This window comes from Eleutherodactylus coqui, chromosome 4, assembly GCF_035609145.1.
Source record: "Eleutherodactylus coqui strain aEleCoq1 chromosome 4, aEleCoq1.hap1, whole genome shotgun sequence".
Classification (NCBI taxonomy): domain Eukaryota; kingdom Metazoa; phylum Chordata; class Amphibia; order Anura; family Eleutherodactylidae; genus Eleutherodactylus; species Eleutherodactylus coqui.
In genome coordinates, this window is record NC_089840.1 from 252,661,285 (window position 1) to 252,688,556 (window position 27,272).

Sequence of the window (27,272 nt, forward strand, 5' to 3'; positions counted from 1 at the left end):
TTCCCTGAAAATAAGACATACCCTGAAAATAAGACATAGCATGATTTTCCAGAATTTTTGAGGATGCAAAATGATTTTTCAGGCTTTTGAGGATGCTTGAAATGTTCCTATGGCTTTCTTGATATATTGGATATTGTGATAGTCTTTGTTATGTTAGTACATTTATTAGTATACACTGACATGCTAAAGGTCATTGGCTAGCAGTATGTAAATTGATCAAAAATTGGCGTTACCTCAGGGAACACCTACACCTATATAATGTGAGGCGTTATCTTGTGAGTGAGGTTAAACACCGGCTGGCGTGGCCATGGCATGGCAACATGAATTATTGGAGTTTGAATGAGTCCTGAAAGTAGGTGCCAGACCGATTGGACCTCCCTCTTCCAAAGTTGTGCGAGCATTTAACATTCCTCGATGCAAAGTGTTACGTGTGTACATCATAAAAGGCATTACCACCCATAGTGGACAGCAAAGTGGTCGCCCAAAGGTGCTTAAACCCTTAACGATACAGGACGTACAGTTACATCCTGCAGGTTCGGGGTTTGTATGGGGGGTACACCCGCCCACAACAGCTCTGATCAGCACCGCTGCCCATTGGAGCTGTTAACCCTTTAAATGCCACTGTCATTTCTGACAGTGGCATTTAAGTGCCCCTACCAATGTTTGGGGTTCCGTACTGCCGCCCGTGATAAGATCGCGGGTTGCCGTGCAATTGCCATGGCAGCTGGGGGCCCTCTGAAAAGCCCCAGGGCTGGCATTGCCGAGTGCCTATGAAGCCATGCTTGTGGCGTGGCTTGATAGAATGGTATGATGTAATTGTGGTATGATGTAATGCAATGCAGTTTTACTATTAAAAAAAAAGTTATTTAAAGTAAAAAAAAACAAAACCATATTTATAATGAAAAAATCTAAATAACAAAGCAGAAAAGCATATGTGCTGCATCCATAAAAGTCCGATGTATCAAAGCAATTAATTATTTACCCCGCACGTGAATGTCGCCAGAGGGAAAAAAAAGCCAGAATTGTACTTTTTTTTGGTCACCCAGTCTCCAAGGAAAAATGTAATAAAAAGCGACCAAAAAGCCCTATGTACTCGAATATAGTACCAATAGAAACTAAAGGACATCCCGCAAAAAATGAGCCTTTGCACAACTAGGTTGATGGCAAAATAAAAAAGTTCTAGCTGTCAGAAGATGGCGATAAAAAATAATTTAAAATAATTAAAGGGGTTGTCCCGCGGCAGCAAGTGGGGTTATGCACTTCTGTATGGCCATATTAATGCACTTTGTAATATACATCGTGCATTAAATATGAGCCATACAGAAGTTATTCACTTACCTGCTCCGTTGCTAGCGTCCCCGTCGCCATGGTGCCGTCTAACTTCAGCGTCTAATCGCCCGATTAGACGCGCTTGCGCAGATGGGTCTTTTCCCTTTGGCTCGGTTTGGCAGCAGTGGCGTTCTGGCTTCGCCCCTTGTACGCGTCATCGTGTAGCTCCGCCCCATGACGTGTGCCGATTCCTGCCTCCTGATTGGCTGGAATCGGCACATGTGACGGGGCGGAGCTACGCGATGACGCATACAAGGGGCGGAGCCAGAACGCCGCTGCTGCCAAACCGAGCCAAAGGGAAAAGACCCATCTGCGCAAGCGCGTCTAATCGGGCGATTAGACGCTGAAGTTAGACGGCACCATGGCGACGGGGACGCTAGCAACGGAGCAGGTAAGTGAATAACTTCTGTATGGCTCATATTTAATGCACGATGTATATTACAAAGTGCATTAATATGGCCATACAGAAGTACATAACCCCACTTGCTGCCGCGGGACAACCCCTTTAACATCTTTGAAAAAAAATAAAAGTAGTACAGCTAAAAAAAAAAGATATAAATTTGGTATTGTAGTAATCGTACAGACTCATAGAATATAGTTGTCATATCATTTTTGCTGCAGTATGTACGTTGTAGAAACAAGACGCACCCAAAGCAGGCAGAATTTCGTATTTCTTCATTTCACTCCACTTAGAATTTTTTAAAACTTTTCTCAGTACACTACATGGTACATTAAATAGCATCATTGAAAAATACAACTTGTCCTACAAAAAACATGTCCTCAGACAGGTACGTCGATGGATAATTAAGAGAGTTATGATTTTTTAAAGGGCAGGAAGAAAAAACAAAAATGAACAGTGCTTAATGATTGCATGTGCAGTGGCCCAGAGTTAGTGGGCCCCCTCCATAATGTTCTATGTCTGTCTTGTCTGTGGCATGCATTTGATTTATGTGTGTCGCATAGCTGCAGGACCGAATGGGTTAATGTCTGGTATGTTTTGTCTTGTCTGAAAATGTTACGTTTTGTATGTGATGTTGGCATGGGGACAAGGAAAAAAAGGAAATAAAGAGGGAAGGGGAGTGAGTGCTAGTAAGAGTGAGAGAGAGCCATGGAAGAGTCGGAGAGGTGGTCTTCTGTTCCCACCAGGGCCCCTCCCTGCAAAAAGACTACTTATGGCTTCCGTGTGTAGAGAGAGTGAAAGCCCGGAAATGATGGAAACGCGTTAATGTGTAGCACCGGTAACGCATGCATCCGGAAGAATGGAAAACCGCTACTAAGTGAGAGGAACGTCAGTGTATGACAGGAGAGAGAGTTTGCCGGGGAAGAAGTCTCACAGGTAACTTAGACTGTGGATTATACAAATGCCCCGACAGTCCTCCCTGCTGCACCACGATAATTGACTTCTGTACAAAGACTGTTATATTTGAATATAAGTTCAAGTTTTGAAGTAAATGAACAGAATCGACTGTTCCTGATTGTTGTTCAGCAAATACCCTGCGTGTGGACTACTTTATTACATCTGGGAGATCCGCCACAGAGGATGGAACAATGGCGTCATGAGTGACAATTGAACTACAGGAAACCTCTGGTTACTAATCTTCTTGATCCCTCCCAGCAGCACCTTGGTTGGATCCTGAGCTACCTCAAGGGGAAGAGATAGTAAAGCCCCATGGGGCTTTGTCTACCCCGGTGTCTCCTCGGCTGTGGGCCCGTTCCTTGGACGCTGCAAATGTAGTGGCATCTGGCTACAATTGTCTGTGCAAACAAACAACTTTGGTAGAAATTACATCCACATCTAATGCAGGAGGCTCCACAATCCACACACATCTCCCGTAGGTCAATGCAGTGTTCTTTAGCTTTCATGAGATGTGGCACAGAAGACTTACCAGAGTGCCTCTGTTAACACCACAACACTGGACACAGCGCCTCACCTGGGCTTCTGAGGTTGCTATCTGGACCCCAGAATAACAGTAATATGTGGTGTGATCCAATGAGTCACAGGACCAATTGTTTCTGGCTGATGGTAAGATTCACGTATGCTGCAAGCCCTGTGAAGCCATGGACTCCAGTTGTTAAGAAAGCACTGTGTAGTGTGGTGTGTTCTCATGGCATGGGTTGGATCCACTAGTCTGCCTAAACACATTATTGACTGGTGCCTGCTATGGTTCACTACTTGGTGATCATTTACAGGCCTTCATGGATATCACGTATCCCCATAATGATGGGCTATTCCAGCAGGATAATGCCATCAGGCACAAGTTGTCCAAAATTGGTTCGAGAAGCACTCTGGAGAGTTCCTACAGATCTGGAATGTGGCATGGTCACCTGACATGAGCCCAGCCGAGCATTTAGGAGATGTGGTGGAGAGGTCCATTTATACCTGAGATCCTGCACCTACAAATACCACAGAGCTGTGGGTGGCTATACAGTCTGAATAGCTCCACATCCCTCCAGATGTATTCCCTCTACTTGGGCAATTAATTTGACTTGGAGTTTCTGCACTTTGCTGGGCTAGAGGGGATCCTACATGATACAAGTTCCTAGTCCATAAATTTTGGCAGTCAGTGTACAATTAAACTTTTCCATAATACCACCTCTTTTAAAGATCCCTCTTCTGCTCTTCCCCATTGTTGCCATGTATTAAGAACTCTTAACCCCTGTTTTCAGCTGGAGAGAAGTATAAGAATGTGCTGCCCTCTCCATAGATTTTAAGGAGGACATCAGAAATAATCTGGAAGAATCCCTTCAACCTTAAGTTTTTGTCACATCTGATCAGCATGTACTGAAACCGGTCCTCCGAGCAGTTCCTGGGCTGTGTTCTCACAGCGGAATAGAGATCATAAACCACCACAGGAAACATGTGGTATAACAGAGGGAGAGAGAAATTTTCCCTATATAACTCAGAATGTGAAAACGTACCTGCCTACAGTGGATGTCCCATGCTGATGAGAACGCACCTGACCCACGTACCTCAGCCACTCACTGTCCCTATCAGCGACAGAAATAAACAACTAAGTCCGAATACAACTTCTACAGTACTTAGCTTGAGATGAGCAGGGCAGAAGAGGAGACCAAGATCCAGCTCAGACTTCAACAATCATCAGATGAAGACTGAGAATAATCAGTACAGGTCCACAGCCAAGGCAGGAATAATAGCCTTCCCTAATTACTAGGCAGGTGCAAAAGGTAGCAGAACATTCCCATAAACACTCCCACCAGTGCTAGAGAAAGCTGAGAGGAAAATCCAAAATAGTGCTAGCACCCTGCCCCAACAGTTTTTACACATTCCGCTTAAAAAATGAATATCAATTATATGCTAAACACTGAAAAATGATGCAAAAACAAAAATATATTCCAAAATATACACCCTCAGCTAATTTAACATGGTCAAGTGCGATAATCGCGCTCACCAGCGTGCAATGTCCCAACTGATATGAGGCATTTTTGACAAAAAAATGCCTCATATCACTTCAGGAAAGTAGTGATTTACCGGCGTGGCTAAAATATGTGCCGGAAGATCGGAAAGTGTTTCCCATTGTTTTCAATGGGAAATCTCGCATCACATCGCACTTGCGTGCACCTCACACTCTGTGCGATGCCCTTGCTGGCACCATTGAAAACAATGGGTGATGCGTTCCGAGGGAACACCCAAACATAGGACATGCCACGATTTTTTCCAGCACAATGATGTGATGTGGGAAAAAAAAAAAATCACCCATACATATGACCCCATTCAAAAGCAAGATTTGTGCGTCTCGCAATGCAGAAATCTCACGCGATTTTCTCGGCCATGAGAAAGCAGTCTAAGATGCAGACAAAAGCAAGACCTTGCACAACAACATTAGTGAAAAAATAAAATAAATTTGTGGTTCTTAAAATGCAGTAAAAAAATGATAGGAGATAACTTGCTGATCAGTGTAGCTCCAACATCTGGGACACTCACAAATTCTGAGAACAGGGCTGTAGCTCATTCAGAAGTCCTGAAGTTCAAGTGCTCGGCTATTTCCATCTTTTCCCATTGAAATGAATGGTGCGACTATGTGTATGTACAACTCTGCTGCTCATACTTAGCAGGAACACTCTTCTCAAGATTGGTGGGAGTCCTAGCAGTTGGACTCCCACTGATCAGACAGTTATCATCTATCGTGTGGCTAGAGGATAAATTCCTTTGGAGGGCATTGACTACAATACATCAAGAAATATGTGAGTCTTGATGACTCGTCTCTGATGACATCACCAGCTCTTCGCTCAGAATCGTGAGGTTCTCATTTGGTATAAACCCAGCATTAGTCATCAATCAGTGATGATGCATGAAAGCTGTGAGAGCTTTGAGTCTCACTGAGGAATCATGTTACACATTTTTGGAGGAAATTTGCAAACAGGCTGCCAGTTCTCCTGACCAATGAAATATCGGGTGATTGATCACAACGCTGAGAGTAGAAGAGCACGGAAAGCTCAGAATCTTATTTTAGTTCATGAGAAATAGCCACAGACTGTTAGGTTGGGGGTTATGGCGTGGTACTCCCGAGTATGGGGCAACATAATAGCAGGTAGCGCTTGTCTCTTCTGGAGCCCAACTAAGGAAAAAAAACAGACAACTAGAGATGTAACCAGCACAAGGGTAGACTGTTGAAAAACGTTGTCACAAAGGACCAGCAAGCCAAGTATTGATGTATCTGCATTGCTGTGCTACTATCATCGGTTCCTACAATTTGTGCATTTAGATAATGGATGTACTATAGGCAAATGTTTAGTCTACACTTAGCTGAAGGATGAGTTTTGTTGTCTTCAGGTTCTGCAAATATTACTGGACATTCTCTATTTCTGGGCACCACCATCATATTTCCCCTGTAATCAGTAAATGCCTTTAAATAATGGAATGACTATTTCTTTTGCATTCAGTAAATAGAATCCACCAGAGACCTCTATGATGTATCCACCGAGACGTTCTAATGGGCCATCATCCTAAGCAAAGCTATTGTTCACAGTCCCTCCGAGCAGCCTGGGCCTGTCAAGTTGATACGAGGCAGCACTTCCTTGTTAATCTGCTAGGACACAAGCCATGTGCCTCCCTTTATAACATGACTAATTGAAGTATAAAGAGGCCCATATCTCACTGAATGCTGAAGCTAACAAGTCATCACTTTACTTTGCAAGCCAAAGTCTGGGAGATAAAGCTGAAGTCACTTTGACACACAATGAATGTAGGGAACACCTCAAACCTTAAATAGAGGGCTGCTTTGTATTTCAGCAGTCCTTTACTGTTATCATAAAGGGATAAGTTAAGATCTGTATGACTTACAGTATATAACAATTCAGTTCTTGAAATAACAGCTAAGATCTAGGTTGAACTGGTCCACCAGAGGTCTACATAGTCTTCATATGGGTCTTGAGTAGAGATGAGCGAGTATACTCACTAAGGCATATTACTGGAGCGAGTAGTGCCTTAGCCGAGTATCTCCCCGCTCGTCTCTAAAGATTCGGGGGCCGGCGGGGGTGACAGGTGAGTTGCGGCGGGGAGCAGGGAGGGGGGAGGGGGAGAGAGGAAGAGAGAGATCTCCCCTCCGTTCCTCCCCGCCCTCCGCCGGCCCCCGAATCTTTAGAGGCGAGCGGGGAGATACTCAGCTAAGGCACTACTCACTCGAGTAATGTGCCGTAGCGAGTATACTCGCTCATCTCTAGTCTTGAGTTTGAATACCAGGACTCATGGTATTCATTAAAGGGCTGGACAACAGATAGATCACATCACAGCACCTGAGATAAGAGCTAGGATGTAGGTTGGTCTGGTCCATCTGTTCTACACAGTACTTGGTTGGTCTTTGACTCTGACACATTTTTGTGACCCACCAAGTCCACCAGGTCTTATAGGATTCTGTTAGTAGGTGAACAATAGACTTCAAAGGGCTGCTGTGCAAGCCAAGTATGTGAGCTTCTTCTAACTAACAGCCAGTCTGTTATGTGACATTTCAAGCTTCACCTAGAAGCACCCATTTCTGGTCCGGTTTTCATAGATCCGGTCCCATTTATTATCTGTTTTGCTGGAGTCCACTAGCATACAACCCCATCTGAAACTGAAAAACTTACTTTATTTTACTGTTAGTTTTTTTTAGCTATATTAGTTGGGTGTGGTACAGTTTCTCCTTGTGCAGTGTGCCTCTGGGAAATTTGGTATGCAAATGAGATGGTACACTGCCTCTACAGCTCCACCTATTGGAAAGTAGACTTACTACAAGTCAATGTCCGACCTTTTAACAGGCCTTGTAACATGCATTCTCAGTCATGCAAGAAAGCCTGTCGGACATTGACTTGTAAGAAAGCTTTCTTCTAATAGATGGCACTGGTGAGGCATTATAACATCTTCCATTCACATTAGTAGTTATATAACACACAGTAATTTATTGGTCCTTACTGATATGACCTGCATGTGCAATGATACACCACCATCATACACCTCAAACATAATACACAGTAATACCTATGTAGCAGTGCCTTAAAATACCCTAAAATTCAATTAGTATCATGATTTGTCGTAATCGTAGAGCCAGGTCATATGATATGCCCATTTAGTGGGGTCACCTGAGGTGCCTTATGCGCCCTCTCTGCAAGGAGGTGTCAAGGTAAGGGAAATACCTGGTCCAATGGTGCTTAAACCTTCTCTTTCAGCCTGGTTTCCCTGGTGGGTCTTGTGGCATGGTCTTTTCATTGCTCATCACGTCATCGCGGGTGGCTGACTGTTCAGCTCATTTTAATAACTAAGCCCCCCTTTCTATCACGGTCAATGCGGAGCCATTTGACAAGCACTGATCAACAAGATCAGCGTTCGTTTAACTGGCTTTCAGGAAGACTGATTCATACTGCGTGGGGTACAAAAGGTCGTTCTTGTAATCATATGTCCCCTATAGGTCCACTGCTGATAGTACATCCCCTGTTTATATGGAGAGATGTGCTGCCAACAATGCAAGCTGATCACCTGAGAAACTAATGTTGGCCTGTTGGTCGGCTGATCAAGGGAATGTTTAAACTATCCAATGATCTGGCAAATGAGCATTCCTACCTGATGATCATAACAGGACTTTGGACATGGGGTTTTGGGAAGTCATAAATCCTCTGGGTAGTGATATAGTGTACCTACCATAAGGACAGAGCGTGCTACTAGTGATGAACAAAAGGGTTGTGTGGAAGGGGGCCGATACTGTAAGGGGGGGGGGGAGGTTAAAGCGTTAACTATTTTATTAAGGTTCATGTTGCTTTCAAAAATGTGAAGGTTGAGACTAGTAGCTCTGGTGGGAAAGTGACTGGAAGTAGGTGGTGCTGCATATAGAGCAGAGTTGGATGGAGGGCTCTGTGAGTTAGTGCAAGACAAGAAGTGGCAGTCTCAGGCTAGCCTTGAAAGAATTCAGCACAAGGTTGCTGTGAGTTGTGCTAAATTGCTGGACGAATTCTTCGCATCCTAACATCAATCGGCAGAACCTAGAGATGGGAAGGCCTGAAAAAATTTGGGAAAACATCTTTTTTTTTCATAAGCCATTTTTCCAGAAAAATTGGTTAAAAAAAGTATGTAGAATATGTTATTTTCCAATGATAAACAATATGGTATTCAAACCATCTAACATAAAAAATGGCTTTGGAAAAAAAACATTTTTCCATTCTTATTTCCAGGCTTTCCCATCTCTAACCAAGTCAGCCTCAGTGTACCTGCCTAGCCACAATGTAAAGTTCTCAGTTACAGTTGAATAAAGTTCCATCAGTATGTTGAGCCCATGAGAGGTCCTTGCCGCAGAACATTTTCTCATCAATATGGGCAGGAGCCTACAGCATCCTGGTCCTATGGAGTAACTGCATTGGAGATGAGGTTTTAACAAGGAGCTGGTTAAGAGGTTTACCAAGGCTTTGATCAATCCCCTAGGTCTATTCCAATCTCCGAGAAGCCCTTGGTCCCCAAGACTGACAGATATACAATACTATACTGCTTCTCTTGCTTGCCGTGACATTGTTATATCACCTAACTGCATCTACCACTAGACGGAGATGACTGGGAACAGATTTATCCACCTTCCATTAAGTCTAATAGTAGCGCTAAGCAAATTGAACCAATAGAACTATATTTTGAACTTTGATAACCCGAACCAAGCTTTTAGCAAAGTTCTACCCAAAACATTATTCTATTGGTTCGGTTTGCTCAATAGTCCTGAATCCCTGTATAACACTCCCACTGTGTTCTACAAGGCTTTTATGGCTCTTAGACAGTAGTATACACCAATTTTAGAGGTTTTTGGTAATCTTCTGGTTTGGTTAGAACTAGAGATGAGCGAGCATACTCGTCCGAGCTTGATACTCGTTCGAGTATTAGGGTGTTCGAGATGCTCGTTACTCGTGACGAGTACCACGCGGTGTTCGGGTTACTTTCACTTTCTTCCCTGAGAAATTTGCGCGCTTTTCTGGCCAATAGAAAGACAGGGAAGGCATTACAACTTTCCCCTGCGACGTTCAAGCCCTACACCACCCCCCTACAGTGAGTGGCTGGCGAGATTAGATGTCACCCGAGTATTAAAATCTGCCCCTCCCGTGGCTCGCCACAGATGCATTCTGACATTAGTTCAGGGAAAGTGGTATCTTGGTGGAGCTGCTATAGGGAGAGCGTTAGGAGTGATTTTAGGTTTCCAGAACCCCAACGGTCCTTCTTAAGGCCATAGAAATCGCAGATCGCACCTACGTGCGATCTGCGATTTCTGCTCTCTTCTCTATATGCGCTCAATGGGGCCGGCGGCAGCAGCGCCGACCCCATTGAGAACATATAGAAGACAAATCATTCTTCTCTGCTGGAGCACCGCAGAACGTCAGAAGAAGTAAGTAATGATTTTTATTCTTTGCTCCACTGTATTGCCGGCGTATAAGGTGACAGTTGGGGGGTCGTCTTATACGCCCCGTCGCCTTATACGCCGGTATATATTTTTATTGTAACACATTTCTGGATGAATTGCAGGGAAGGGCTTATATATTTAAGCCCTTCCCGACAATTCATCCCGCGATCGCCGGCAGCCCATTGCTTTCAGTGGAACCTGCTGTATTGCTGGCTCCATTGAATTCAATGGGCAAACATCGTTCTTCTCTGCTACAGCTGTTACAGCTGTGACAGAGGAGAACGATCTTTACGCTGACAGTGCGGGGGGGGGGGGGGGCACTCTTGCCGCTATTGTGGCTTAATAGTGGGACCTGTGAACTTGAGATGCAGCCCAACATGTAGCCCCTCGCCTGCCCTATCCGTTGCTGTGTCGTTCCCATCACTTTGTTGAATTGCCCAGATTTTCACAAATGAAAACCTTAGCGAGCATCGGCGAAATACAAAAATGCTCTAGTCGCCCATTGACTTCAATGGGGTTCGTTACTCGAAACGAACCCTCGAGCATTGCGAAAAGTTCGTCCCGAGTAACGAGCACCTGAGCATTTTGGTACTCGCTCATCTCTAGTTAGAACTAATTCGGACCGGACTGAACTTTTTACAAAAGTTTGCTCCTCGCTAGCAGCAATATAAATCCATATGCCAGTAGTATCCCATAGTTGTGGATGCAATCCGAAAAACTGAGTCCCCGAATACAGATAAATCTGAAAAGGTGTAGCACACTCGGCAAAGCTCTTATTTGACCCAATTCTGAGATTTGCTATGAGGTCATATGATTTCCTTAAGAGTTGCCATCACTTTTGCATCCCCTATATTGCTACATGAAGAACTGTCCAGCAGATATGAAACTCATGCAGCAGATTGGGAAAAGTAACTCCCTATGGAAAGTCCAAAATGAAAACCATTCTTCCTCGAAGGTTCGCTCCCTGACAGCCCTTTAATACAAGTTTCTTTGTGTAACCCTTATTTGAGAGAGAGAGACCAGCGTGTGATTAAAGATTGTAACATATGGAACGGATTAATATCCCGAATCTGACAAAATTCAGGAGGACTACCCCGAGACGTGATCCACGAGATGTGGAGAACAGATTGTTTCTGGGGGCAGAGGAAGAGGAGTACGAACAGCGGGGGTATATTAGGGGATATTGATTTGCGCTGACTGTTTTTCTGCCCGCAGCATCATTCTTCACATTGTGAGAGATTCATGGTAAGTTGCTCCATATTTCACAGTCACCAGACTGTTGACAGCGCAGTTTGGCAGCCGGCAAGTTCTGGCAGAAGTTCTATTTACAGATATTTCATTGGTAAAATGAAATTCATATGCTCAAAATGCAAATAGTCCCGCTATGTAAATCTCGCCTCTTAGTCACCATAAAATTGTATAGTGAGGGGAATGTTAGAGAAATCATTTTAATAGAGAACATTGAAGAGCCTGTGCGTCTGTGTTTACTGAGCAGAAACAGAACGCGGTTATGCGATTTGTTTCCACACTTAAGGAGATTCTCCGACTCGCAACCACTTACATGGTTACATAAGGGAATTGCGTAAATGGCAATTCCTTACCATAATGTTAATAGTAGAATTACTCCATTTAGAAGTGAGGAGGGGTGGCGGCAGTAATATACTCAAAGATAGAGCCAATGGACAGAGGCATAACTTGAAGGATCTGGAACACGTTGCAAGATGTGTAACAGGCAACCCCAAGTTTATGTGCAATTTGTAGTACTGGAATCCTCCTATATGGAAGAGTAATCCTTAAGCTCCTTTAGGTACCAGTTTTCTGGTGCAACTGCAACCTGTGCACCTTACATGCTTGGTATCTGAAAAAGTGATGTCACTGTTCGGTCATGTCACTGAACATTATAGTGAGGTCACAGTGCAGGGATAATAAATACAGTGATGTCATAGTGCATGGAAAATGCTCACAATGATGTCATAGTGCAGGGAAAATGCACACAGTGATGTCATAGTGAGGGGATAATAAACAGTGATTTCACGGTGCAGGAATAATAAATAGTGATGTCACAGTGCAGCGAAAATGCACACAGTGATGTCACAGTGCAGGGATCATAAACACAGTAATGTCACAGTGCAGGGATAATAAACACAGTCATATCATAATGCAGGAAAAATGCACACAGTAATATCACAGTGCATCAATACTAAATACTGTGATGTCATAGTGTAGGGAAATGCACAAAGTGATGACAGAGTGCAGGGATAATAAATACAACGATGTCATAATGCAAGAAAAATGCACACAGTGATGTCACAGTGCAGGGATCATAAGCACAGTGATGTCACAGTGTCTCCATAGTGACTCCATGTGATCACTGGATATAATGGTACTATAATCATTTATACGGTCTGCACAACACCTTTGTAGAACTGATATCTACCATGGTCACTATTTGGGGAGGTAATAATGGTCTTTGTATTGTGTTTTTTTCCAGCAATACTATGGTCATATTATGTGGGGGTATCCTCTGGTCCTCATATAGTGGTGTTATTGATATTTGCAGTAGTCTTTACTCAGCGATAGTACTGTATGTTGGTATTAACCCCTTAACGACCAGCCCATAGTGTTTTTACGTCCTCCCGAAGTGGGCTTTATTCTCTGAGGACGTAAAAACATGCTTCCTGCAGAGAATAAAGCCCCTCAGGCTGTGGACTTGACAGCTCCATGCTGTCGGTGTCCGCAGGTAGCTGACAGCATGGAGCTGTCATCCCGGGCTGTTCGGACACCCCCCCCCCCCCCCGGCATTGCGATCAGCGCTATGCAATGGATAGCGCCGATCGCAAAAAAGTAAACAAAACTTCAATAAAAGTTAAAGATTTAGCTGCTCTGATGGATCGGATCCATCGGAGCAGCTGAAATTACTCACCGAGGTCCGCGGCACGGCTCCCCGCTGTCCCAATGCTTCGGGCCCCGTAGCCGTCCTTCTGCGCATGCGCGCCAGGCGGCATTACATCAGCCGCATGCGCAGAAGGCCCGGCGGCGCGGGAAATTTAAAATTTCCTGGCTCCCGGCTCCTGTAGGTAGCCGGGAGCCAGGAGATGTCAGCGGGGACCGCGGTGAGCGGTTCCCGGTACCCGCGATCGTCGTTATCCAATGGATAACGGCGATCGCGGAAAAGTGAAAAAAAGTGTAAAAAAAGAAAAGTTTCACCTCAGGTCCGCCGATGTCCTCCGGCCGGTGTCGGGACCCCCCGCTGGCTTCTGCGATGTGCCGATGTGGCGTACATGCGCAGAAGCCGGCGTGCCCGGCAAATTCAAAATCTCCCTGCACCCGGCTGTCACAGATAGCCGAGTGCAGGGAGATATGACTGGGGACCGCTGTATGTGGTTTCCAGTCATATGATCACCGTTATCCATCGGATAACGGTGATCATATAAAGTTAAAAAGTAAAAAAAAATAAAAAAGTAAAAAGTTAAAAAAAGTTTAAAAAGTTAAAGTTTCATTAAATTATGTACCCAAGGTCCCGGATTTGTTTCCTGGTGGGATGTTGATCCGTGGACCTTACCCCAGCTTCGGCGCATGCGCCTGTCAGCATGATGGCGGACGCATGCGCAAAAGTGAAAGATTGCCCAAGAAATGTAAAATTCCCCTGCTGCTGGCTAGCAAAGGTAGCCAAGAGCCTGGAGATGTCACGGGGAGCCGCGGTATGCGGTTACAGGTCACGTGATCGCCGTTAGCCAATGCATAATGGCGATCACGTAAAAGTTCTTTAAAAAGTGGCAGTTTCATCTCCCCTCACCGATGCGATCGGTGGGGGAAGATGAAACATCTTCTCGGAGGCTTCCGCATTTGAATCCAGATGCGATTATCCTCCATGGATCCTGCCAGCTACTGGGTATGTGCCCGCTGGCAAAATGCCGGTCACATTCGCAGGAGCCGCTGGAGCCCAGGAAATTTTAAATCTCCTTGCTCCCAGCGACCAACGGTCGCTGAGTGCTTGGAGCAGTGACCGGCGGCCTCGCTGAGCAGTCCCCGGTCATGTGATAAAGTAGCGAACTAACATTAGGCCGGTCACACATGACCGGAGAGGAATTACGGGTTCTGCATGCGCTTGATCAGCGGTAATCCACGGATCAATCGCATGCATTGGATTACACATTTCCCCCCAATTAGCGGGTCGGAATTACGTAATCCACTCGCAGAAACAGAACACGGCATGCTATATTTTACCGCGGATATCCGCGACCTAGAGCCCATTGTGCTCTATGACCGCGGATATACCCGCAGCCCATATACAAACACATTGTGTACGGGCTGCAGGTACCCGGGTCATCTCTAAGCGACGGCGCGGGAAATGCAAGCAAAAAACCGCCTGCGTGAGTAGGCAGTTATGCGCAGTACATTATGCGGCTGTACGCAGGGTCACGGCCGGCTCACAGCTGGGATCCGCTGCGGGCCTCCGCAAGCAGATTCCGCCTATGGCTACGTGAGTCGGGCGTTATTCAGACCGCTACCTGTAATCCGTAATTTACAAGAAGCCCCTGGAACGTTCGCCTTCCTGCAGTTTCAGGAGCAGCTTGTTGAGCGCCTTCTCTGTGAGACCGCCACACCGCAGCAAAATTACAAAGCCTCATAGAGCGCCACTTTTTACACCCCATCCCCGCCACTGAGGTTACGAAATACCCCCCAAAATACATGAAAGGAGGGGGGGGATACCCGGTTTTCTTGCCCCATGTGCCCATCCCAAGCAGCCTCCGTAATTACCCATCTTCGGACATAAAACGCAGTTTATAGTATTACCTTTATCTAATATTTAGGGAATGCCAAAAAAATGGGGATGGCGGGGGGGAGGGGGGAGGGATTATTTTTAGGAAGTCAATTTTTTTTCTGTATAAGTGGGCAATGGGGCCTGGAATTTATTCAGTTCTGCCCTGAAATCCAGCGGGCATTCCCTCCATTATGGGCCTAGCCATGTGTCCTGTAAGTAGATTAGGGCCACAATGGGTATGTTTCTGAACACGGGACAAATGGGGGTATCCATTTTGGGGTGAACGTCTTCATTCCTATGTACACTGTAAAAAAAACCCAGTTTTTAAATTGACACAATTGCCAAAAAAATGAAAATCATAATTTTTTCCTTCTGCTTGGCTTAGATTCATTCAAAAACTGTGAAGTCAAAATAGTCATCATACCCCTAGATAAATTTGTTAGGGGGTCTACTTTTCAAAATGGGGTCACTTGTGGGGGTTCTCCATCGTTTTGGTCACTCAATGGCTCTACAAGTGGGCAATGGGGACTAAATCTCCTTCAAGCAAAATTTCTGTTCCGAAAGCCACCGGTTGCTCCTTTCATTTTGGGCCCCATTGTGCATATAGACGTAATACTAGGGCCACAATGGGTATGTTTCTGAGCACAGGACAAACAGGGGTATCCATTTTGGGGTGCAAGTCTTCATTCATATATGTGTGGTACAAGAAAAACTGCTTTTGAAATGACAGAATTACCAACAAAATGAAAATCGTATTTTTTTCCCTTCGGCTTGGCTTAGATTCATTCAAAAACTGTGAAGTCAAAAAAGTCATCGTACACCTAGATAAATTCGTTAAGGGGTCTACTTTTCAAAATGGGGTCACTTGTGGGCGTTCTCCATCGTTTTGGTCACTCAAGGGCTCTACAAGTGGGCAATGGGGACTAAATCTCCTTCAAGCAAAATTTCTGTTCCGAAAGCCACCGGTTGCTCCTTTCATTTTGGGCCCCATTGTGCATCCAGACGTAAGATTAGGGCCACAATGGATATGTTTCTGAGCACGGGAGAAACAGGGGTATCCATTTTGGGGTGCAAGTCTTCATTCATATATGTGCTGTACAAAAAAACTGCTTTTAAAATGACAGAATTACCAAAAAAATGAAAATCGTAATTTTTTTCCTTCGGCTTGGCTTAGATTCATTCAAAAACTGTGAAGTCAAAAAAGTCTTCGTACCCCTAGATAAATTCGTTAAGGGGTCTACTTTTCAAAATGGTGTCACTTGTGGGCGTTCTTCATCGTTTTAGTCACTCAATGGCTCTACAAGTGGGCAATAAGGCCTAAATCTCCTTCAAGCAAAATTTCTGTTCCGAAAGCCACCGGTTGCTTTTTTCATTTTGGGCCCCATTGTGCATCCAGACGTAAGATTAGGGCCACAATGGGTATGTTTCTGAGCACGGGATAAACAGGGGTATCCATTCTGGGGTGCAAATCCTAATTTTCATGTGTACTATAGAAAAAAGTCCTGTCTTTAAAATGACATATTTGCAAAAATATGAAATTTTAGTTTTTCTCTTCTAAATTGCATTGACTCCTGAAAAAAAACTGTGGAGTTAAAATACTCATGACACCCCTCAGTAAATACGTTAAAGGGTGTAGTTTTTAAAATGGGGTCACTTGTGGGGGTATCTATCATTTTGACTCCTATGAGCCTTTCCAATCTTGGATTGGTGTAGGAAAACAAAGTGTTCCTCAAAATGCTGAAAAGTAATGTTACATTTGTACGTCTCCTAAATGGTAAAAAAAAACGAAAGTTTTTCCAATGTGCGCCCAAAATAAAGTAAACGGATGGAAATATAAATCTCAGCAAAAATTTCTATATTATGTTTGCACATATTTGAGATATTGCAGTTGGAAATGTGAAAAATGACGATTTTTTCAAAATTTTCCCAATTTTGGCGCTTTTAATAAATAAACACAAATTCTATCGGTCTTTTTTTTCCACCTAAATGAAGTACAACATGTGGCGAAAAAACAATGTCAGAATCGCTTGGATATGCAAAACCTTTCTGGTGTTTTTCCATGCTAAAGTGACACGTGTCAGATTTGCAAAATTTGGCCTGGTCATTAAGGCGCAAACAGGCTTGGTCACTAAGGGGTTAATCACTATGTGATGTTATTATTTGGCTCTCATATAGTAATATTGGTAATACTGATCTTTGTAGTGGTCTTTATTCAGTAACAGTATGCTGGTATTAGGGACCATGTGGTGGTAATAGGTGATGAAGGCTTGCTGGTATTATTTTGCCCTAATACAGTGATATTACTGGTAATGTTAGTCTTGGTTAGTCTACAGCTAGAAGAGTAAAAAGTTAACCAAAGTAATCTTGTGGACGTCATACCTTTTAATGGCTGACATTCCTTTTTGTTAGCCATTAACAGGTATCATATCTACAAGACTACTTTGGTGAACTTTTTTTGTTCACTTTTACAAAATAAAACAAAAAAGTTCTTTTTTTAAACAGTGTACATTTTTTCAATAAACTTTATTAACATTTATTCCATTATTTGTTTAGATCTGCGAGGGACGTCACAATGTGATCTTTGGTATACTCAGTAAACACATATGGATTTTTTTTTCCAGAAAAGGAGTGAAAAAATGAGTAATTGCTTCTCTAATCACTCCTGCTGATGCCTCACTCATTGTTGACCACGGCATCTAAACATTTTCACAGAAATAAAAAACTATTGAAAAAGTTTTTCCCTTTACACTAGGCTGTAACCCTTTGCAATCCAATTTTGGATTCAGGGTTTCCTAGGGGGCTTTCTCTTTCTGCCATTTTACAATGGCACCATCTGCTGTCTAGAGCCAGTTCTGCGGTATGTGACATGCTAGAGCAGCTCCCGACAACAGAGCGGCCAGTAATATACGGTAAGAATACCCTGCCGGACGTCTTCCGATATCGGAGCTGTACAGCCTTCAATCAGAATGTCAGACAGTGGATTGGAGAGGGTTAAATATTGAAAAAAATAAAAAGAACAAAAATCGCTTACACATAATTGGTATTACCACATCTATAACAACCCGTACTATACATATGACATTTATTCTGCACAGCAAATTCCATTAAAAAATTATAAAATAGAAAATGTCAAAATAGCTGTTTATTCTCTCACTTTAGCAAAAAAAGGAATAAAAAATAATCAAAAAGTTGTATATACCTCAAAATGGTAGCAATAAAAACTTAACCCTTTCCAATCCAATTTTTATCCTGGTTTTCCTAGGGGCTTACTCTTTTTTTTGCCATTACACAACAGTGCTATCTGCTGGCTAAAGCCAGTACTGCATGAGGTGACACATTGAATAGGCTCCGACAGTACAGAGGCTGGCAATATACAGTAAGAGAACCCTGACGGACGTCTTCCAAAATCGGAGTTGTACAGCCTTAAATCATAATGTCTTTAGACGTCAGACAGTGGATTAGAAAGGGTTAAGTGGTCTCACAAAAAACAAGTTCACGTACAGATCTGTTGATGGGAAATTAAAAATGCTCTGATTCTGGAATGTCACACAGAGAGTCTTCCACTATGGCCCCCGTCCGTCCTGGGCCCTCCCCTTTTTTCCCTTAGCTGTACAGCGCACCCCAAACTGAATTTCACTGGTGGACCCTGAGCATCTCCGTCCAACACTGCTGTGTAGTCTTCCATATGCCTCCACTTCTACTGCCTGTAAGGCCGGGCTCACACAGGCGTATTGTCATTGCACGTCACATGCGCAATGAATTTTTGCACATACAGCACACGATGCCAATAGCCCATTTATTTCTATTGGGCTATCATACCTGCATTTTTTTCAGGCGTGAATTACTTGCGCAAAAAAAATTGCACCATGTCCTATCTTGGTATGTATTATGCGCGCATAAATGCCAAGATAGTGTGAGGGTATTGGCATCAGACAGCACGTATGCATGTCATTGCATACTTGCTGCACGCTCTTGTACGAGAGATATGGGCGAGGCCGCAGGTAAACACGGTTATGTGAGCCTGACCTAAATTTATTAGGAGGCAGAGGAAACAGAGTAACACACGTCTGCAGTATCAGACTGCACAAGGTTTATTTGTTGTCTGTAACCATGGGAACACATAAGTCTGCACAGTAGCTGTATACATAAAATAGTACTGTGTTGTTACCTCAAGACTTTTTCAAAGTTGCCTAAGTTTTTACTTTAGAAGTACTGGAAAAAAAAAAGGCTGGAACATTATTTTACTATCCTCAACAAGTAAAAGTGGAAGGGATGGCTATGTGATCCCTATCTGATACTGTACCTTTGGGCTGCATGACTTCAACAGGGTATTATTGCTCCTTATTAGACTCCAGGGCTCAGGTCTGACCGCAACATTTATAGTGATTATAATTACACTCCTGCCCTGAAGAATAGACACTTTAGAGCATATTCATTATCTTTTGTATGCCAGATTTCTGGCATACAAAAGCCACAATTAGCGTAAATTGTAGTCGAAACCTTCGCCAGCTCCTAGCTGGCATAGGTTTTCATCTGGCATATGGAGCTGCCACCAGATGCGACAAATGTATTAAGTGGTTTGTACGTCTTAATACATTTGTCGCCCTAACATATGAAATGCCAGTCTAAGTAAATATGTCCTTTTAGTTTTGACGTATGCATTGAATGCCATTCTGTCCATTTCCTAAGGACTGATATTGAGATCTAGTTGGATTTTCAGAGTTAAATGTGGAGAAAGCCCTTGGAGAACATAGACTGACCAGTACACAGTATGATCAGGATTGGGAGAAGCTCTTTGGGTGCCCAAGAGCGCCTTCCCTAGTCTTGGCTATTGAAGTTTAGCATGATAGCAGTCAAATGAGTAATGGAATCATCTACAACATCACCTATTGGGAGGTAGCTAACCTATGAGTCTATATCTGACCTTATAATAGGCCTTCAATGTGGTTAGGCATATAGGCTAAACCAGAATACCGATGTGCTGACAGCTGTTTCGGTGTTCTTGCCCCTCATCAGTGTACAGTAGGCTTCTGTTTGGCTAGGTGAAAAGCCATCAATGAGTCCTTGGGGGCAATGTTTCTCCTTGTGGAGGGCACCACAAGGGTGAGTCTTATAGGCCATGGAATGCTCCCTGGGAAAAAGCTATATGTTAGCAGTCAAATAGACATTCAATGAATTGTGTGTTGCCCCTTCCCTACCGATACTGAATGTTGTCATTCATAATTATAATTTTAAGTATTTCCCCTTTCCCTCTACACTCAAGCAGTTTTCAATATCCATAGGGTCAACTGGCCACCCTGCCATGCCTCTTTCGCATGGTCCACCAGTTTCTCCCTTGGCTTTACTACTTGTCTGCACTATGCCTACACCTCTTATTCCAGCCATGAGTGGAGCATATTGATGAACCTTTGTGCAATGGTGTATGGAGAAGAAATAGGAACTCATAACAAATGCTTACATGGGCCTCATATCATGGTGTCCTATATTACCCCCCGGGACAGGAGGGCCCAGATTTTGTTCCCTGTTCCATGCCCTTTAAAACGACTCTTAGGCTAATTTTCCACATTGTCTACTAACAATGTAGTTCCTCTTGGGAGGTAGATCCTGCATAAGTTCTTGCTACCTAGTAGCAAAAGGGATGGTGCAATCAGAGCTGGGACCCCCTCTCTTTAAGAGCCCCATAGCAATCTCATGATCTGTCTATATAGTACATACACTCTTGTCTTTGTGCACAGGAAAAATGGTCCGTAGCAACCAAGCATGTCCCTGTGACTTTCCATCCTACCTCAAAAGGTGATGGCTGTGTTCAGATTCATATCTATGGGTAAAGCCACCATTTTTGTTTGAGCTCGGTTTTATAAATCTTCCCCATTGTTTCTCACTGGGCAGGTCTGAACAATAATGTGTCATCTGCAGAATAAGAAAAGCCGTCATCTTGGTTGACATATTTCCAAGATCTCGGTGATCAATTAGGTGGTTTCTGCCAAGTTGGAGAGACGGATTTGTTAGCTCCACACTCTGGCGGACAAATGAGATAAAATATGGTAAGCATCTTCCAGTGTCGGCACGATGACAAGTCTTTCTTTCGAAAGTTAAATAATGATGTGTCCAGTACTGATGATCTACAGTGCATTGAAAAGATACATCCATTACTGTCCGATCGCTACCCGACACCCCGCGTCCCCCCACTGCCTTCTTTTCAACTACATCCATTTTTCCTCATGTTCTTGCCAAAAATAGAGCGCCCTCCCTTACTGTTTTCTTTCATGTTACTATCTGGGATTTATGAAGTAACGCGATTTGGGATGACAGATGTAGAGGGTGATTGAAGAGAACAGTCAGCAAACCCTGACAACTCCTTTATTTATTCTGCGGTAATGGATTTTAATTAAAGGCTATCCCCATTCAGACTATGCACCAGTGATTAGTGTTCTGGGAGGGGGGCTGTGAAATGCGTGACTCTCAGCTGTTGTGTGAAAACAAGCGGCGCTCTTCACCTAATGAAGGCAATTATAGGGAAGGATGGAGTGGAACCATCGCTTTGCTTTGTGCACAGTAATTAAAGCAGAAACATGCAGCAGATACTTGGGACGCACATGACCGTATTATGGCTGGAAGGATTTGGATGGCCAGGTTAAGCCTGGCTAAGAGTGTCAGGGTTTGCGACCAGATGAAAAAGTGTCAATCCCTTCAAAGTTGTTAAATATTGCAAAAATGTATCTGGAAAAGTTTTCCAAAGTTATTGCTGGTTTCTGTCATTATAGAGAGGTTTTCCGAGCATCTACTAATTGATCGGCTGCATGGAATCCCTGCCGATCAACTCATCCTCAAGTCTGTGCAGTTGAACCGGATGTCTGTTTTAGGGTTGGGGCCAGAAGTGTAATAGAAGGCTTTGCTTCCATTGATTTCAAGTCGTATTCAGGCATTGACTGGCTTTATTGTGTGAACACTATGCACTCATTCTCATTCACAAAAAAAAATAATGCATGCAGAACCCAACTTGCAGTTCTGTCTCAGACAGATGTGTAACTCATTACAATCGTGGTCTGATCACACACTGGGTCTTGCCACCTACCAGAGGCCATAAAAGTGCTTCCCCGATTGCCCGATAAAAAGGCTCTCAGAAGCCACTTGTGTGTAGTTGACCTCTTGTTGAGAGATTGTTGACCATGAGATGCCTCTACGATGCTCTCAAAGGCCAGATAACAGACTTTGAGAGGGAGTACATCATTGGAAGGAGGGAATTGGGATGGTCGTTTTGATGAATTGCATGCCATCTAGGCTGTTCTGACCAAGCTGTTAGGAGATGTTGGGAACAGTGGATATGTGAGGATATGGACACACAGTGAATATGCTCCGGACAGCACAGACAAGCCACTAGTGGAGAAGATTGTTTGATCCACCAACAAGCAGGAGCAGATCTAACAATTTTGTTGTCCACCATCCAGACACAGATTGCACCTTCATTACAGATATTTCTCTGCCCAGACCTTTTCTAGGTGCTTAGCAGAAGGCAGTTTTGTGTCATGGCATCCATTACGTGTCCAGCATTAACACGCTAACACTGTCCCCTTCGTTTTGTAGTGATGTCATTAATGAGAAACCTGGATAGCTATGGACTATAACCGTATCGTCTTTAGTGACAAATCCAGGTTCTGTTTGGGAGCCAACAATGGTCATATTTGAATACAGAGACCTCGTGGTGAGCACTTCAATCCTGCCTTTGCTGTGGGGCGGCACACTGTCCCCTGCTGGTGTGATGGTCTGGGGGGCCATTGCATACAACAGTCGGTCACCCCTAGTAGTGGTACGAGGGACAATGACAGCTCAGCGATATGTTCTGGACATCCTGCAGCCACATGTGTTCCTCTCATGGCGGCTTCCAGCAGGATAATGCTTGGCCGCACACACAAGGGGGTCACAGGAATGTCCCCACAACATTGTCATACGTCCTTGGTGTGCCCAATTTTTATCAGCGATCAAACATTTATGGGACTACCCAGGACACTGGCTTTGGCAGCCTACAAGTGTGGAGGGTCTACAGGCACGTTTGCAACATCTGGGGGCAAATGTGCTGCAGGATAACATACAGAACCTCTATGCCTCCATGCCCAACCGTATCTCATTATGCATCCAGGCTAAAGACAGCCAAACAGGGTACTAGAGCCTCCTCTGAACTGTACACATTTCCACAGTAAATGTAGTCCCCTGTCCCTGAGCCGCCACAAGGCCCTACAAGACTTACCGCCCACCGATCCTGAACCTGTTCACACCAGTCTTAGCCTCTCCACTCAGAGCTTTACACTTATATAAACTGTTGTGGTGAATGCAGATATGATATTGTCTTCAGAGTAGACCCATGCCACCTGTTATTTAATTTCCTGTGTGCGCCCCATACACAAATGCACTTCTCATAAATTTATGATGTTGTTCTAAATCCCGAAACGCTAAGGAAATTATAGCCGATTGATCCCTCTGTGCCAAAAGTCCTAATGAACAGAGCATGCTAACTTCATCGCCTTTATACCAAACCCCTTATCAGCCGTATTAATCGGAGACAGCGATGGCCCGCAGCATTTCATAATACATAAACAAATCGCAAAATGAAAACCAAAACTGGGCTGGAAAAAAGTCTGTATATTTGCTTTAGATTTTCCGATAATGGCCTTTTGGAGAGGATGTGAGACTGAAGTAAAGTAAATAGCAGATTTTCCTAAGAGAAGAATTATGAAGCAATTACAAGAAAACAGCAAACACATTTTCAAATCTAGTACCACCTACGGACCGAACGTACAGCTTGTGGTGGACCTAGATAAAATTTAAGTAAAATTTAAGCCAAAAACTGCGAATCCGGCATAGGGTGGGACTTAAAGGGTATGTAAACCTTTGCAAGCAAATTTTCAGGGGTGGGGTTGATACAGTGAGTTGTACATTGAATGGCTACTTTATTGGAGACCCTTATTTAGTACTGTGTTGGACCTTCTTAGATCTTCAGAATTACAGCAATTCATTGCGGCGTCCTTCCACAGGTATCAGAGGACCCAGAGTGTTCCAAGAAAATACTCCACCCACCATTACTCCACCAGGTGACAGGTAGGGATCATTGTGCTGCTTGCGCCTAATTCTGACCTCCCACCAGCACGGGGAAACAGAAATCTGGATTCATCTGACCAGGTGATGTTCTTCCACTGCTCAATGATCCAATTTTTGCTCTCTTTTGCCCACTGGAGCCTCTTAGACATAATGGTGCCTCATTGTCTACTGTTATAGCCCATCCGTGCTAAGGAGTGATAAGTTGTGCGTTCAGATATGTTAGTTGGTCATCAGCGTTGTATTCGGCTGAAGTTTGCATGCCAATGCAGTGCCTGTTCGTCAGAATGATTGACTCCTTTTGTTGATGAGTTGTTTCCGTCCACAGGATCCCCTGTTTTATCTCAATCACGCCATTCTCGGTATACTCTCCACACTGCTGCATGACGAAACCTAACGAGGTTGGCAGCATATGCAATCCTGGTCCGGCTAGTCTAGCACCGATGACCAGGCCTTGTTGGAAGTCACTCAGATCGCTGGATTTTCCCATCTAATGTGCATTCCTACTGAAGCTGATCCATGGAAAACGTGTAGCGTGATTTTATGCTGCACTCCGGGGTCGCAGCTGTAATGTCCATCCATAGAAGCTCCAATCATGAAAGGGCCAAGAGAAGATTACACTGTGACTACCTCTGAAGAGGCTCAAATTCCTTAGGTTCCTCATAATTAGGACTTCAGGAAAAGCATAAGATGATGGCACAAGATGGGGAATGCCTCCTATACTTCACAAGGAGCCAGAACCTCTCAGACTAAAGAAGGATTATGGTGGGGTTATTTATGGCGGCAATCTGACTCATCCAATAAACCAAGAGACCAACCGTCGTTAAAGTAGAGAGAAACACATGATGTCTCCACAGATATCTCGATATCCATGAAGGTACATACCATGTTTCCAGCTGGGGTTCTCCTTTAATCACTAAAGGAGAACAGCCCGAACCAGGAGACCAGGGGAAGGTTTATGGCGGACAGCCCCATTCTCTTTGGGTCAGCTTTTGTCAGCAAAGGATTACAGCAATTCCACTAGGCTTTTCCTGGCCAGGCTTTGGCCACACCAGATCTGGTAAGGGCCTACTGCATACTACATTATGATGCACCGTTGGAGCAGCGGTATATCACAGTTGGCGTTGATGCACGGTATAAGACAAAGGCCGGGACATCTTTGCTCCAAAACTTTAGTAAAAAGAACATGTGGGCTGGTCTGGTCCGAAAACGATCAGTAATATAGTTCAAACAGTACTAAGAAGTTACAATGGAGAAAGAACCATTCCCTGAAGTCGCAGGGTAACAGTCTCTTAGACAGCAGAAGACGGGTAACCGGATAATTGTGTAAGTTCAACTTAGTGCCTACCAGCTGTAGCATGGAGCGATCCAGTTTGAGACTCAGGTCACTGGCAACTGTGCGGTGGTACTCTTTATTCCACACTATGGAAATTCCAACCAAGAGCTTTAACCCCGTAGTGTATGTATATAAGCAACAACAAAGGAGAAAAGCCAGCTCATTAACCCCTTAATGACGCGGCCTCTTTTTCTTTTTCCATTTTCATTTTCTCCTCCCCCCTTCAAAAAAATTGTAACTCCTTTATTTATCCATCGACGTCGCTGTATGAGGGCTTATTTTTTGCGGGACGAGTTGTATTTTTAAATGGTGCTATTTACTGTTCCATATAATGCACTAAAAAACTTTAAAAAAATTCTAAGTGGAGTAAAATTTTTAAAAAATGACATTCCGCCATCTTTCGGTGCGCCTTGTTTCTACGGCGCACAAAGTGCAACAAAATTGACATGATTACTACGATACCAAACTTGTGTAGTTTTTTTATACTGTACTACTCTGGAAAAAAAGACATTTAATTTTTTTCAATTATTTTCTGCCGCCATCTTCTGCGCAGAATAACTTTATTTTTCCATCGACATAGTTGTGCAAGGGTTAATTTTTTTGCGGGATGTCCTGTAGTTTACGTTAGTACCAATTTGGAATACATATGACTTTTTGATCGCTTTTTATTGCGTTTTTTCTGGGAGACAGCGTGACTGAAAAAGTGCATTTCTGTCGTTCTTTTTTTTTTTTTTTCGGACATGCAGGGAAAAAAATGCACTACTTTGGTAGATCGGACTTTTACGGATGCGGTGATAGCAAATATGTATTTTTATTTTATGATTTAGATTTTTAAATTATAGATATGGCAAAAGGAGGGTGATTTAAACTTTTATAACTTTTTTTTACAATTAATAAAACTTTATTGCTCTTTTTACTTTTCTTTTAAGCCCCCTGAAGTGGTTAAAAAACACTTGTTTAATTCTTCTTTTTTTACAAAAATTTCATAAAATTATAAATGGTAGCCACCGTGTGACACCATGTCTACGCACAGATACCTTTCGAAAGACACTTCTTTACTGATCACAGCTGTGATCAAGCTGGCTTTTCTCCTTTGTCGTTGCTATTCAAGCCGTTTGACTCAGGGTTTGCCTGAGCACCTGAATACCTTCCAGCCAAACCAGGGTAAATACTACCTACTCACCAGATGAAGATAACCTTGTGTTATGTGGTATGGTATGTATATAAGACAAGATGGTCCAGCCATACAGAGAGCATACTCTCTGTCTGCTCTCTTCCCCACCTCAGTACACACTACCCACCTCAAGCTTCTGGTTAGTGATGTCCCACCAGAACCCTGCCCTACCCCGAATCCTTCTTGTTCTTGTAGGACTCTTACATATGCAACATTTTTACCGCTCTTACATCCGAAACCATCCCAAAATCCGGAGGGCATTTCCTCATTGAACCTCTTGACCTCTACATACACCTTATCTTGGGACGGCATCTTTTCTGTTGCGCACTATTGATTGATGTTGCCAAGTCCTCCATACTATGTGGACTGAATTGTATTATTGGTTATGCATTTTACCCCCTAAAGACACAGCGGCACGTGTATCAAAACTGTCTAAAAGAGAAACTATCCTTAGTACCCACAGCGACCAATCAGAGCTCAGCCTTCATTTTGCAAGAGCAATTTCAGAAATAAAAGCTGAGCTTTGATTGGCACAAATTGGGTACCAAGCAACACAGCTCACGGCAACATTGTAACTTTTTGGCACTGCAATTCAGGCACCACACGTTTGATAGATTGTTTTGGTTTTTTCCCCATATTTCACTAGAAGGCAATTTGTTGAATTCTGTCAAAGTAGCTAAATGAGGGCTCCTTCACATGGGCAATTTTGCACGTGCA

The 27,272-nt window shown here is 43.7% G+C and overlaps 2 protein-coding genes across 3 annotated transcripts in view; one reads left to right on the forward strand and one right to left on the reverse strand.

The window, feature by feature from the left end:
* The window catches only part of GOLGA7B (golgin A7 family member B), a 227,428-nt gene that overhangs the window by 37,344 nt on the left and 162,812 nt on the right, over positions 1 to 27,272 (forward strand). Inside the window, exon 2 of one of the 2 annotated variants that reach the window (XM_066601095.1) lies at positions 23,985 to 24,048. The exons of the other annotated variant lie outside the window; for it this stretch is intronic. The gene's annotated coding sequence lies outside the window, so the exon portion shown is untranslated. The remainder of the gene's footprint in view (positions 1 to 23,984; positions 24,049 to 27,272) is intronic. 2 annotated transcript variants of the gene reach the window in all.
* Positions 1 to 27,272, reverse strand: part of SFRP5 (secreted frizzled related protein 5) — a 71,268-nt gene that overhangs the window by 10,729 nt on the left and 33,267 nt on the right. The gene's annotated exons all lie outside the window — the stretch shown is intronic.